The following is a 14,563-nucleotide window of genomic DNA, read 5'->3' as shown; positions in this document are numbered from 1 at the left end:
TGCATCCGACGAAGTGGGTTTTAGCCCACTAAAGCTTATGCTCAAATAAATTTGTTAGTCTCTGAGGTGCCACAAGTACTCCTCAGTTTGGTCATATTTGCAAACATGCCTATTAATTTGTTTATTATAGCACCTTGGAGCCTTATACATGGCCCAGGACCCCATGGTGCTAGGTGCTGTACAAACACAGAACAAAAATACAGTCCATGCCCCATTCTTAATAATTTCGCATCAGATAGGAAAGCAGGAGATCCAAGGTGACATTTGGAATTTTGGGACCAGATCCTGGTGCTCAGTCTAGATCCTTTGTGGTAAAGGAAAACTTAATTGCTTAGTAATTAATAAATGGAATAATAAGGCTTAGCACTTGCACACAAGGGTCCACATGCTCCTCAGCAAGCCAGGCCTAAACCCTGCACAGGCTCCCTGGTTGTGACAACACAGCAATGCAGCAGACTGAAAACTCAGTGGCAGCTTCATTGAAACACAGAAATGACTCAGGAGGCCTGCCATTACCAGAGCAGAGGCATGGCTGGAATCAGGGAACAGAACCTGGGGTGAAGAGGGACAGACGTTGTCATCTTAGCCAGCACTGCACAGCTGGATCAGCAGTTACAGCATGGCAGAGCAGGTGCTGGAGGATTTCAGGGATGGTGTCTGAGTGGCACAATGGTTGGGGGACAATTGTTAAGGATGCACAGCTGCTTAACTAATAAGGTCTGCTGGCTGAGGGATCTGTCAGCTCTGAGAGCCACTGCAATGGCAGATCTCATTTCCCAATGCATCATTCACACTGTCATGCACTTGGCTGAGTCTGCACCAAATCAGGCTACCCTAATTCTTTCTCATATACAATTTTGGGACAAGTTATGCTGCTTCCCCCAAAATTAACTGCAGCACATTTGTATGTGGAGACACACGGCCGGCTCCAGCTTTTTTGCCACCCCAAGCAGTGAAGAAGAAAAAAAGACAAACCTGATTGAGCAGCCGCCGAAGACAAAAAGAGTGAGTGAAGGACCCACCGCCGAACTGCCGCCGCAGACCCGGACGTGCCGCCCCTTTATATTGGCCGCCCCAGGCACCTGCTTCCTTCGCTGGTGTGCTTGGAGCCGGCCCTGTGGAGACAAACTGGGTACTTTGCAATCAATACTGAGCTAGGGAAGGGACCAGTGTAACATCTCCGACACAGACAAGGCATGACTCCCCTTGTAGCATGGCCTTTTACTAGAACTTTGCCCAGCTTGCCTGTCTGGCATTAGCTCACCCTTTCAATTGGACAGAGCTAAACAGTTTTGCCTTAAATTGGCAGCTTAGCAATTGGCAGCTGCTGGCTGCAGTGTTGCCAATTGCCACAATAGTTGATGGTTTTCTTAAAGCCCGACATCGAACCACAGGAATACATGAAGATCTCAGGTTTGGTTTTTAAAAAAAAAATCTTGCTAGGCCTTATGGTTACGGAGAAACGTGAACTTAAAGGTTCAAAAATAAGGTAAATAAAAAGAATCCTAAAAGTATTATTTAAAAAAAAATCTTATGATTGTGGGGGGAGAGGGATTGACTCATGTTTTTTGAACACACTCAGCACTGGCAGTATTGTTGCTGTTTGTCTGTTCTAGCTGGAAATTACCAGTTTATCCTTTTTAATTGCTCAGGAAATAGCTTATTCTCACACAATGCTTGATTAAAACCTCTTTTTAGATGTTAACAAATGTGTGTGACCCTCTAACTCAGGCAGTGAGCAGAAAGCAGGCAGAGGCTGTTTTATTCTTGAAAGGAATCATAACAGCAGACCAGGGCCGCCCAGAGAATTCCGGGGGCCCGGGGTCTTCGGCGGCGGGGGGCCCCCGCTCAGGGGCGGCTCTAGACCCCAGCGCGCCAAGCAGGCGCGTGGGGCGGCCCTTGGCGGCATTTGGCTCCGCTTGACCTGCCGCAGTCATGCCTGCGGGAGGTCCACCGGAGCCCGGACGAGTGACTGCGGCGGGTGCCGTGGTCCCGCGGCGCCCCTTGACCTGCCGCCGGCAAGCCTGCGGGAGGTCCAGCCGAGCCGCGGGACGAGCGCCCCCTCCGCAGTCATCCCTGCGACAGGTCCACTCGTCCCGGGCTCCGGTGGACCTGCCGCAGGCATGCCTGCGGGAGCTCAACCGGAACCGCAGGGGCCCCAGAAAACACTCGTGGGGGCCCCTGCGGGACGCGGGGCCTGGGGCAAATTGCCCCTCTTGCCCCCCCCTCTGGGCGGCCCTGCAGCAGACCAGAAAAAAAAAAAGTGACAAGGACTGTAAACAGGAACTGGCAAAAGGTGCGTGCAACACAGTCTTTTTAAATAACTATCAAAACTAAAACACAATCAGCTGTTTACTTTGAAAATTAAGGCAGGATGCCCAGTTGGCCTGGTAACTGGCATTTGGCCAGAGCTTCATATGTTGAAACTTTGATTGTATTTCAGAACCCTATCTAAGATCTAGTTGCAGCCCTTGTATAGGGAGTTATTTCAGGTCAAACCCCACAGCGTCTGAAGATATTTCAAGTTGTCAATGCATGGGGCATTTTAGCTCTACAGAAGGCTGGTTCTGCTTGCACCCACCTCCATGTACACTTGCAATAGTGTAGCACCACTGTTAATAAGTGGCTATTGCACTCCCACAATCCTCCTACCCCACTTCACTAAAAGCATTGACAGCCCAGAGCTCTGGCTCTGCCATCTGTTGAGCCACACCCGTACTGGCTGCATGTATCCCTAAAACCAGCCAATGCACTTTCAGCTGTGCCTAGCCCCACCTACTCCCTGTTCAGGGCAGGTCTGAGAGCATCTGAGGCAACACTTGTCTGGTCTTGGCCCCAGTCCCTTCCATATAGGCTCCCTGTCACCTCCCCTCCCCCCAATCACAAAATATGAGAGTGGGGGTGACAGGGAGGCTGCATGGAAGGGGCCAGGGCCAAGGCCAGACAAGTGTTGCCTCAGATGCTCTCAGGCCTGCCCTGAACAGTGCGTAGGTGGGGCTAGGCAGAGCCAAGTGCCAGGGTGCTCCTGGGGGTTGGGGTCGGGGAAGAACAGTTTAATAAGATTCTTTAACAGATGTACACTTTCCTGTTTGCTTTGTCCCACGGTGATTCACTTGAAAAACCATAATGGCCAAAATCAATGGCCAGCTGGCAGACAGTCAGGCGGCACCTCCAGCCATGTACATGCTAGAGGGGGTTGCCATGGCAATGTGTCCACTGCCCCAGCAGCATCTCCCACGCCCCTGAGATCTGTAAAAGAGAAAACAGAAGAGGGTGGTTAGTTCAGATGCACAGCAAGGCTATAATCCCACTCCTGCATCCAAATCCCAAGAGAACCTGCTCACCCAGGAGCCCCAGAACATACTCTGCACTCCTTGTCTCCCTGACACAACCCCGTGCCTGGTATTGAGTATGGAGTCAGGTGGGGCAATATCACTGGACTGCATTGAAGGGCCTGGAAAAATGCACCACCTCCAAATTCTGGTAAAAGGGAGTTTTTCTCAGATTCCTAGAGGGAAATGGAAGAGAGAGGGAAACAATAGTGCAGCTGCAAAACAAAGCATCCAAAAAGGAGAAAAAACAATATCTCTGTTCCACAAATTGCTGACTAAAAAGAAGAGAACATGATGCTCCTGACCTCTTTAAGCAGTAAGAGCATTTTCCATGATGGTCAAGTGCCCTGGTCGTGTGTCTGTCTGTCAGTAGGTGCCATGGGAAATGCTGATCCTCCGCCAGAGCATTTGCAAACGTGGGTGTGTGTCCCTCTTGTCACATGAGCAGATCCTGGTGTAGTACAGGCCCATTCAAAGAAAGGAACAGAACAAACCCAAAATGTGAATAGGTGCAAATACTGTATACCATGAACATTATGGGTGGGATTTTCAAAATGCTCAGAGTTAGCCTAACTGTGCTCCCACTGCAGGCAATGGTATTGTTGGTATAGAAGTCAGACAACCATCAGACACAGACAACAGCTTAATTGTGATCAGAACAAGCAAGCTTAAGAGCAAGAGGCTCACACCATCCTTAGCTTAAGAGCAAAGCTTCGAGTAAGTGTTAAAAGTATTATTAGGATTAAGATCAACATGTATATAACAAGTTAAAAAATCCATTTAACACATAATCAATATTTAAAATAACAAAGGAAAAAGGGGAAAAAATAGAGAAAAAGGTGTCAAGGATTAAAAAAGAGTCAGGAGTTGACATTAAAAAGTGGGGTTGAGAAAATAGGAGTAAAAGTTTCAGACAGTCTATTGGGAAAAGTTGTCATTCAGAGACATTCAGTCTGAGTTAAGTTTCAGTTCATAGAGAGAGTGGACTCAACAGTTTTCCATTTGTAGCTTTAATTTAACTAGACCCCAGCCTTACACCATTTTAAAGGAGCCAAATTTCGAAAAATTAAGGCCTGGGGAAAGGAGAAAAGGAATATAAAATAAAAGCATTAAAGAAAAAAGAAGAAAATAAATAAAAATTATAAATAATAAAATAAATACAAAAAAAAACTAATATAAATAATAAAATAATAAAAAAATAAGAATAAAAAACAAAATCTTGTCAGAATAAAGTAAATAAAAGATACAGCTAAAAGCATACATTGGTCAACGCTGTTTGGTCTGTCAAGTTAAGTCTCCTGAGGTGCTTGGGGTCACTGTGGTGTGGGCCAGAGTGGAGTGGTCTGGTGAGTGTGCCACGCTGCTGGTTTGCTGGGTGAGGTCCCCTGGCAGAGACTGAGGGAGGGCTTCAGTCGAACTTTGGGGCTGTCTTTGACGAAGTCTCTTCTTTGGCACGTAGGGAAAGTCTGAGGAGGGCTGGAGAATCTGGCAGGTAGTGGAAGGCAAAGAAAAAACTGCGCATCGCCTAGTCCCGGAAATGGCAAGAAACATCATGATCCTCCCATAAGTGGCATCCCAATATCTGTCCCAATAGATTGAAAGGGGGTGTCCATACAGAAAGTTCGAAGGGGATAGGGGAGAGAACAAAAAGTAGCACCAGTCCAAGGTGAAACAGAGGGAAAGGCGAAACCTGAGGCCACTTAACCCTGTTTCCCTGCTTCACGTTTTGTAAATGTAAAGGGGGTCCTATTCATACGCTCTTGTTCTTTCAGACTGGGGGTGGTGGGTGGTAGTAGTCAAGTACCTTAGCAGAAAAGTGCCTGTGGCAATGCCAAAGGGAATGCCCAGGATGTGATCTCCGTCCGCAGGGGTGTGGATGCGTGGGAGGATCAAAACAAGGATGCTCTTCGCCACTACAGGGAAACCAAAGGGCAGCAGTAGTCAGAGGGCAAACCAAAACAAGAGTTGGCCATCAAGTCAGCAAAAAGAACAAGTCTTTTTGCAAAGCTTTGTTGCTTTTTGCTTAATTTTTGAAAGAGGTTGAGCAGCGGAAAAGGAGCAGGTTTATTCCGCATTTTTGTTTGAGTATTGAGCAGCTGTGTTTTTATGATAGAGGCAACCATGCAGCAGCATTACACAGGTGAGGCGTATCACCAAAATGTGGCCTATCATTTGAAAGCGTGCGTGCCACGGGGCCGGTATGCGGTGTGCAGGAAGGGCCACACGGGGTATGTGGGTGCCCTTGGACCAGAGTGGCTCCGGGGCAGGCTGAGGTGTCCAGACAGCCAGGGCCCTGGTGACTGTAGTTCAGCAGCGAGGCTCACTACGAGTGGGTCAAAGCAGCGGTACCAGCAAAAAAAAGCTCGCAGTCTTACCAGCGCCAGGTGGGCAGGCCCACCAGCCAGGCGCCTCAAGCACGGCCCAGCTCCCCAGTTTGAGGGGAGGGCAGAGAGCCTCTGCTTGCAGTGATCCAGGTGGCCCCATTTGTGAGAAGAGGTGGCAATCGCATGAATGAAAGGCCGTCCAGTGACATAATAAATCAGGGTTGCGAGAAGTGGATTAAAGTTGTCCATCACAGAAGCAGAGGATGTGAACCTGGCAGGCAGTCTAAATAGACAGCTTTTCACACTTCCTCAGAGATATGGTGAGGCTGCATTCAGTTAGTGTCCTTTAGGGAGTTCGCTGCTAGCATCTCTAAAAAAATTAGCTTAGTTCTGGGCTGTCCGTGACGACTGGCCGCTGCTGCTGCCGTGAGCCAGAGGAAAGGATGAGCTGTGAGAGGGGCAGACAGCTCTTTGAGAGATGGTGCAGCAGGGGCTGACAAGGCAGGCCAGGGTCAGCAGGATCAGCCTGGCAGCCAGCAGGGCAGGGGGTGCAGGATGGGGTTCCCTGCAGGGCAGGGTCAGCCTGCTGGGTTGGGTGGTGGAGGGCATGCTGGGCTGGCCCGGGCCGGGCAGGGTAAGGGGCCCTGGAAGCAATTCCACCCTCTGGGCGGAAAAAAGGTGAAAGGGGGGACTGTAATTGGAGGAGAGACACAAAGGGGAGACTGCCTTGTGGGGGAAAAAGGAAAGGGAGCACTTTGAGGGGTCAGGGCGGAAGGAGGTTCAGAGGCAGGGCGGGCAGTGAGTCGTGGTGGGGAACCAAAGGAGAGTCCCACACAGCCACAGAAAACCACAGATCCTAAGAGGCAGTTAGTGTTTGGCAGAGTTTTGTTGGCAGAGGCGTTTTGGGTGGGTGGGTTATTTTTCTCCTCTCTTTATGACAGTTTCTGTTTCTTTCGGACCTTCTAAGACCAGGAATCCTCTCTGTGAGGATCTGGTGTGTGGGTATCTGGTGCTGTAGGGGGTGTAAAGTAGTAATATGTAATATCTACCTGCTCCTTTGCGGGTTACATAGATCTATACCTTTAGCTGGGGGGGAGTGGGTTGGACAGGTCCGTCCTTCCTCACTGGGGAGTGGCGGACTGGGTGGAATTCGTGGCTGGTGTGTTCGGGTCTGTCTCTGTAGCCTTGATTCCAGTGTGGCCAGTCTCCCACCTTGAGACCAAAGAAGATAACCAAGTCTGGGTTGACAGGAATGGTGAAAAGTGCACTTTGAAAAAGGAATGAGGGGGGTTAACATAATAACAGTGAAGCATTTGAGAGATAGTGGATCAGATGAGCTGATCTGCTGGATCAGGAACTACTGCATGAAACATACTGATGAAGAGGACCCGTGATCCTGTAATCAGCAACAGATAATAGACACTTTGTCAGGCAGGAGAGTCTTTGACAGGATAGTAGGGAGTGACAGGGGAGTGCTGAGAGGGACACTGAGCTTGCAATGAATGAATCTCAACAATGGGGGCGGGATCTTCAGGGACAGGGGGATGGGGGGGGGGGGGGGGGGGGGGGGGATTGGGGGGGGCTCACTGGCTTTGAGGACTGGCCAGAAGGCCAGAGGAGCAGGAAAGTGTCAGCCAGTGAGGAGTCAGAGAGGAAGGCAGAGAGAGGAGGAGAGGAGAGGTGGGAGAGGGAGAGGGGTGGAGGGGGTCCCATCTATCACTGTCTAGCAATATCATCAACCTTCCTACCCAGCAGTCCTACCCCAAAAAGTGCAGGTTCTAAACCCATCAAAAGGATCCCAAAAGCTGGGGAAGAAAAGAAAAAAAAAAAAAATTTAAAAAAAACATTTATCAAAATAGGAAAAAGCAAGATAAAAGAAGTCCCCCAGAGACTGTCCCATGCCTGCCCAGTTGCAGTGAGAGGAGCCAGGATGAGGATAGCCAGAGAGAGGGGGAGCAGTTTTAAAGGAGAAGTAAGCAGGACAGGAATGAGAGAGGAAGGAAGCAGGAGAAGGCTGGAAGAGGAGAGAAGAGGGGGAGGAAAGAGAAAGGAAAAGCTAAAGAAAAAAAGAAGCAAAAAAAAAAAGACCAAAAAAATTGTTAAGGCAATTTGCCTTCGAACCATCCGCTGCAGCTGCTGCTGTTGCTGCGCTGTGCTTGCTGCTGTTTGAAGAGTTGATCAGGGCTGAGGCAGGGCTGGTGGCTGGTGGTGCAGGTAGGCGTCCCCCTGGTGTGGGGACTGCCCTCTGGACCGGACCCTCTGGGCGTACCCATAAAGTTCGCGGGTTGAAAAACTTTTCTGAAATCTGGCACTGCTGCTTAAACCAACCCCCCCTGGGCACCCCCACCTCCCTCTCCCCGACCACCCGCCCTGCCACCCACACGGCCAGCTAAAAAACTCAAAAATAAGCCTTCAACTTTCTCTTCTCTTTTTCTTCTTCTTTCTTTTTCTTTCTTTCTTTTCTTTTCCTTCCTCCCCTCCCTCCTCCCCTCTCTGTCCCTCCCCTCCCTCCTCAGAGATTCCAGTCAGAGTCCTGCAGATTCCTCTGGGAGAGATCCCCTCTGGAGGAGGCAGAGGGGCAGGTGCGGACAGGTGCAACATTAAAACACGCCGTGGTTTACACCCCTTCATCCCATGTTCACATGGAGGAGAATATAATGGGGAGAACCTGACTGAATGCCTGACTGCCATAATTTTTTTGTGCTGCTGCTGCTGTGCTCCTGTAACATAACAACACCAGTAACATAACTTTTGATTTGGGTTTTTCTCTCTCTTCGCTCTCTCCTCTCCCAGAGGCTAAGCGCCTCAAGCCAAGGTCGCCATCACCAATGCCGCGTATACCCAATACCGCCTTATACCACACCAATTTCTTACACACTTCCAATTTCTTCCCTTCCTCTCTTCCCTTCCTGTCTGTCATTCCATATTCCATTCACAACTTATTTACAATCCCCAGACGGACTGGCAGGAGTCATAGTCCCTGACCCTCTGCCCAGGAGCCCTCCAACTGGCTCCTATCCTGTCCACCTCCCCTCAATATTGAATTGGCTGATTGGAATCTCTGGATCGTGGCGCTGCCTGCCTGCCTATGAGTGGGAGTGGTCTGAGACAGAGGCACAGCACCAGAAGGAAAAGGGGACGAGCCCCGAGCCCCAAAAAAAAAAAAAAAAACACCCCTCTCTCCACCTCCAAGTTTGTGAGTTTGTGGTATAGGCTCAGCAGAGATCTGTCAGAGAGAGAGACAACAGATTGATGTTGATCAACGGTCACACACCTTTTAGCTTAAAGCAAAGCTAGTGAGAAAGTGTTGTTTATTGGTTGAGCATATTATCAATTATTATACACAAACAAAAAAGTGATTAACAGATCATAATGGTCAAGCATAAAACACAAAGATTCTACAGGAAAAAAAAACAAAAAAAAAAAAAAGAAAAAGAAAAAGAGGGACACATGGCTTTATTGGGAGGGGGGAGTGTCAGAGAGTTCGCAGGTCAGAGCTTTTGATTAAAAGTTTCAGACAGAGACATGTAGTCTGAGTTAAGTTTCAGTTCATAAAGAGTTCAGACTCAACAGTATAATGCCTGGGAAGGACATGGGAGCTGCCTGAAATAGCTTATGAATATTATATGTTCTGTTAGTCTGATTGTTAGTGTGTTGTTTACTGTAGGTCTATAAGGGGTTAATTCATCACAGGCTGACTGCACATATGGAGGAAGTGGGTACAATGTCCTGATAACAGTTGCACCACAGACACCCGAGAACGCTTTGAAGTACAACTCTGAGTCCCTGGGGAGCCCCCCCGAACTGGTTTAACCAGGCTCAAGCAAGACAAGAGAAAACCAAGGCCTTTGGCTGGTTTTAAAAAGAGCCACACTCCCTGAAGGGGGGGAGACAGGGTTAGTGGGCTAATATATAGCCAGGCTCCAAAGGTTGCAGTGTCTGGGGCATGACAGGCCAACCTAGGACTATGGGTAAAATAGACGTGTGTGCAGACATTTTATTGTGTTAAACCCCTTTTCTCAGGTTATGCTTTGTTCCTGCTGTGACATTGCACTCTATATGATTCTATAAATATATGCTAATGAGTGAATATAATGTAACTGGAATATGCTTCATGCAAAAGGTCTCTTGTAAGGTATCATTACAAAGTTTATAATCTACTGAGTGCGGTCATCCTATCTGTATAAATGTATCACTCTTGTATCTGAAACTAGAAATATGAAATATAACTCTGAGGGCCTATTGTAATTTTGCAAAGTGTGGGCCATTTATGGTGGTTTGGAGTCTTGAAGGCTCCCATCAACCAGGACAATTGACTGGATGGCTCTGTTTGCTTGCAGGCCTTCCTATATGTCAGGCTGGGAGGAATGAAGGCTTGAAGTCTTACAGTGACATGTGATCATGTCACCTGAACTGGAATCCATCTTTAACCTCGTGTCTTTCCACTGAGAAGGAGGGGTTGGGAACCCAGAAAGGAACAAAGGATTCCCACCTTGTGCAAAAGATATATAAATGGGTGAAACAGAACAAAGGAGCAGCCATCATGAAGAATCCCCTAGCTACCACCTGAGCTGGATCAAGAGCTGTACCAGGGGAAAGAATTGTGCCCAGGCCTGGAAGGTGTCCAGTCGGGGGGGGAACAAAAACAAAAAAAACCACACCTTACTAAAGCATCTCTAAGGTGAGATTATCTGTATTCAGTTTGATTAGACATAGATTTGCATGTTTTATTTTACTTGGTAATTTACTTTGTTCTGTCTGTTACTACTTGGAACCACTTAAATCCTACTTTCTGTATTTAATAAAATCTCTTTTTACTTATTAATTAACCCAGAGTATGCGTTAATACCTGGATGGGCAAACAGCTGTGCATATCTATCAGTGTTATAGAGGGCGAACAATTTGAGTTTACCCTGCATAAGCTTTATACAGGGTAAAACAGATTTATTTGGGGTTAAACCACATTGGGAGTTGGGCATCTGAGTGTTAAAGACAAGAGCACTTCTGTAAGCTGCTTTCAGTTTAAGCCTACAGCTGTTAGGGGACATGATTCAGACCTGGGTTTGCAGCAGGCCAGCAGGTCTGGCTCAAACCAGGCAGGGCATTGAAGTCCCAAGCTGCCAGGGCAGGCAGGCAGGGGCAGAAATAGTGTTGGCACATCACTGGCAGCTCCCAAGGGGTTTCTGTGAATCAACCCATCACACCTACTGTTGACATTAAACAATACTTTGTTTTAAGAAAACAAAGTTTGGGTCACTGCATCCGCCACTAGTCAGAGCTTCCTAAAGGAAGACTTGCAGGTGCTGAACTCAGCTGAACCTATGGAGTAATCACAGTTGGTGCACAGGGGACCTGGTCTATGAATGGGAGAGTCACAGGAGTTCATCCAAAGGCAGGTGAAGTCAAGAAGCCTAACATGCTGGGGGCACTCAGTGAGACCAGAGGGGTACAACTAGCTCTGTAGCATGATGCCCATTGATTTTACTGGAAGCAATTTTGAAGATCTCAACCCACATAACTGCAGGAGGCAGTGCCTGGACCTCCAGGATAGGGCCAACAATCCACAGACCCTGCATTGCTCGCAGGGAGTGCTGGGGGGCATAGGCGCTGAATCCTAGGGTGCTCCAGGGCTGGAACACCCACAGGAAAAAAAATGGTGGGTGCTCAGCACCCACCAGCCACAGCTATTTGGCAGCACCCCCAGTCAGCTGTTTGGCAGTGCCCCCAATTAACTAATAGGAAGCAGCACCAAACAGCTGATTGGAAGCTGGGGAGGAGCTTGGGGGAGGGTGGAGAGCAGTGAGCCAGCAGGGGCTTTGGGGAGGAGTGTGGAGCCAGGGTGGGACCTCGGGGGAGGGGCAGAGTATGGCCAGGGCCTGGGGACAGAGTGGGAGTGGAGCACCCCCAGGGAAAAGAAAATCTCAGTGCCTATGCAGGGAGGATACAACGCACTGTGTGCATTTGAATGGCAATCGCTGGAGTGGAGGGCACTGTACTGTCTCAATCACACCGCAGTGCCAGTTGCAGGAGTGAAAGCCTGGACAAATGGAACTCAAAATAACAGCTGCCACCAGCAGAGACCTGCTTTCTGTGTTCTGCATCTTTCAGTGTACAGAACACTAAATCACAACAGGCAGAGAGCTACGCACCCCACCCTGATAGGTTCAGAGCTGTAACTAAGTATTTTAGTGCCTGGGCTGAGCAATCATATTTGAGCCCCCTAGAGGCGATGCAAGGGGGGGAGGGACATGCACTGTCAAGTGCCTCCCCCACCCCCACAGATATCTGCCTCCCATTTAGCACAGAGGTTTTCAAACTGTGGGGCACACCTCCCTAGGGGGATGCACCCTACAGTTTGAAAACCGTCACCTCTTGCCAGGAGGCCAGCAGATTGGAAGCTGGTGGGAACTGCCTGCCCCGGTCAGGCCCTGGGTTCTCTGTGCTATGAGAACCAGGGCAATGGTTGGCTGCACCTGCCCAGCAGCCCTTCCTGCCCACCTCCCCGATCCAGCCACCTCTGCACAGCTGGGCACTCCCCTGGCAGGGCAGGCAGCACAGCTTTGTGCTGCACCCTGACACGCTCTTGCCTCTGCCCCAAAGGAGCCTGGCACTGGCCAGCAACACCCCGTGGAGCCAGGCTCTGCCCACGGAGCCGGAGATGCTCCCCGAAGTGCTCATCCCTCTTGGGCACCTCCTTCTCAACAGCCTGATCACACCCTGCTTGCTGCCCAGGGACTTGCCATTGCAGCCTGGCCACTCTCCCCATGCTCCCTGTGCGCAGAGCGGAACCTTCCCTTCTCTTCGCTGCCCTGCCCCAGCCCCGTGGCTGCTGAGCTTGTGGTCACACAGCTTGAGCTCTGAGCTTAGCCTGCGAGCCCAATACCCATCCTAGGCACTGAGGGCAGGAGGCTGCTGGTAGGGTGGACTTGTTCCCACCAGCTCTGGAAACCAAGGCTGTGAGAATGGAGTGACCTCTAGGGTTACCATATTTCAAGTTCCCACATAGAGGACAATACTGGGGGAAGGAGGAGGTGGAGAGGATATTTAGGGGGTGCTGGAGAGGGTGTCTGGGTAGTGGAAGGAATATTTGGTGGGTGCTTGAGGGGGTACCTGTGGGAGGGGTATCCAGTGGAAGTGGCTGCCAGTGCTGGGGAGGGGATGGGATGGCTTAATGGGAGAGCCCCAGTGGCTGCTACTGCCGATGCTGACAGGACACTGCTTGTGGGGCTCCTGCTCCCCATTCCCCATCCCCTGCTCTTTCCCATCCCATCCCTCTTCCCCACTGTCCCCTGTCCCACCTCCAACATCCCAGCCCCCTTTCTTCCCCACTGCCTCTTCCTCCCACCTCAGCCCCCTTCCCCCATATCTTCTCCCTGCACCCCCCAGCTCTCACCCAGCCTTGTACAGAAAACAGGATGGTGGCTATGCAGGGAGCCCAGCACACGTAGAAGGGGACGCTGATCAGTGCCAGGAGGCAGCGTCCAGCTGCAGAGGAATCAGTGGGCAGGAGAAGCAGCTCCATACTCCACTCCTGGCCTGGCCTGGCCCGGCCCGGCCCGGCCCACGCCTCTGTTTGGGGTGGGGGGCAGTACTCCCCCCACCCTCCAAATTACACCCATGGACGCCAACCTGATGCTGTTAGGTCCAATCCTGAAAGGGGGGAGGAGTTTATGCAGCTGGGCCTGATCCTGCCACGCCCCCCCCCAGCTCTGCACCCTGGGCAGCTGCCCCTCTGTGGTTATGGTCCTGGATAGGTTGCTAAGAAAAAGACATTCAGTTTCAAGTAAAAAAAACACAGGGCCAACAAGATAACCCTCTAAAAAGCTGCTTTAGTAGGTCTCTGTAGGTTGAAATTCTGTCTGGGGCAGCAGCATTTGTTCTGATTATATAGACTAGTTTTATATAAGCATGCCTACAAAACAAATTTGCAGAGGGGAGCAATTAACTTGAGGAGGAGCCTTGGAAATTCCCAAAGTTGACAGCAATGGCTCTATCAGACGGTTTCCTCCCTAAGCTAATTGGCTTCCATTTTGTCTCTGTACCTCCCACTCTCCAGACTGATGGAAAGCATTCTTTGCATCTGAAGAAGTGAGTTTTTTTACCCATGAAAGCTTATGCCTAAATAAATCTGTTAGTCTTTAAGGTGCCACTGGACTCCTTGTTGTTTTTATGAAGGGACTTGTAAGGACTTCAAGCAGAGCCTGCTTTTATTTGATTAAATTGACTGACTGATGAAAACCCCCTGCAGGCTGAGGCTCAGTTTATCTGATGTCAGATGTCTTTTCGAGATAAGCCAGCTTGCCATCTTACTTGAGCTAACCGACTGCATGGAAGCCCTAACAGTATCATAAATTAACAACTGAAGGCAGCCCAAACACCAGGAAATAGAAGTCGATGACATGGGACAGAACAGCTTTACACTGGCTAAGTCTGGGTTGGTTATTTCTTGCAAGGATGGGTGCGGGTTGAACTTCAAAATACAGAATGGCTTATGTCCAGGGGCGGTTCTAGGGATTTTGCCGCCCCAAGCACGGCAGGCAGGCTGCCTCCGACAGTTTGCCTGCGGAGGGTCCGCTGGTCCCACAGCTTCGGAGGACCTCCCGCAGGCGTGCCTGCAGGAGGTCCTTCGAAGCTGCGGGACCAGCGGACCCACCGAAGCCGCGGGACCAGCGGACCCTCCGCAGCAAGCCGTGTAAGGCAGCCTGCCTGCCGCCCTCGCGGCACCGGCAGAGCGCCCCTCACGGCTTGCTGTCGCAAGCACGCACTTGGCGTGCTGGGGCCTGGAGCCGCCCCTGCTTATGTCTAGCATAACTAAATTCAACACACACTCACTGTGTCTCTCAACTGTGATGACACCAAAAGCCAATGGACCATTCTTAGGGTGACCAGACAGCAAATGTAAAAAAT

At 50.0% G+C, this 14,563-nt stretch overlaps 1 long non-coding RNA gene across 1 annotated transcript; it reads right to left on the bottom strand.

The window, feature by feature from the left end:
* Window positions 1–3,373: 3,373 nt before the first annotated feature.
* LOC120405393 lies at window positions 3,374–13,185 on the bottom strand. Its single transcript, XR_005598539.1, has 3 exons — window positions 13,050–13,185; window positions 3,638–3,783; window positions 3,374–3,508 (listed from the first exon to the last, which is right to left on the bottom strand). It is a non-coding gene; the product is annotated as an uncharacterized LOC120405393 (long non-coding RNA).
* Between the last annotated feature and the right edge of the window lie 1,378 nt (window positions 13,186–14,563).

The sequence above is a fragment of the Mauremys reevesii genome, linkage group 4, assembly GCF_016161935.1.
Source record: "Mauremys reevesii isolate NIE-2019 linkage group 4, ASM1616193v1, whole genome shotgun sequence".
NCBI classification, from domain to species: domain Eukaryota; kingdom Metazoa; phylum Chordata; order Testudines; family Geoemydidae; genus Mauremys; species Mauremys reevesii.
The sequence above is the reverse complement of the archived record's forward strand: the minus strand, read 5'-3'. Positions and strand labels throughout refer to the sequence as shown.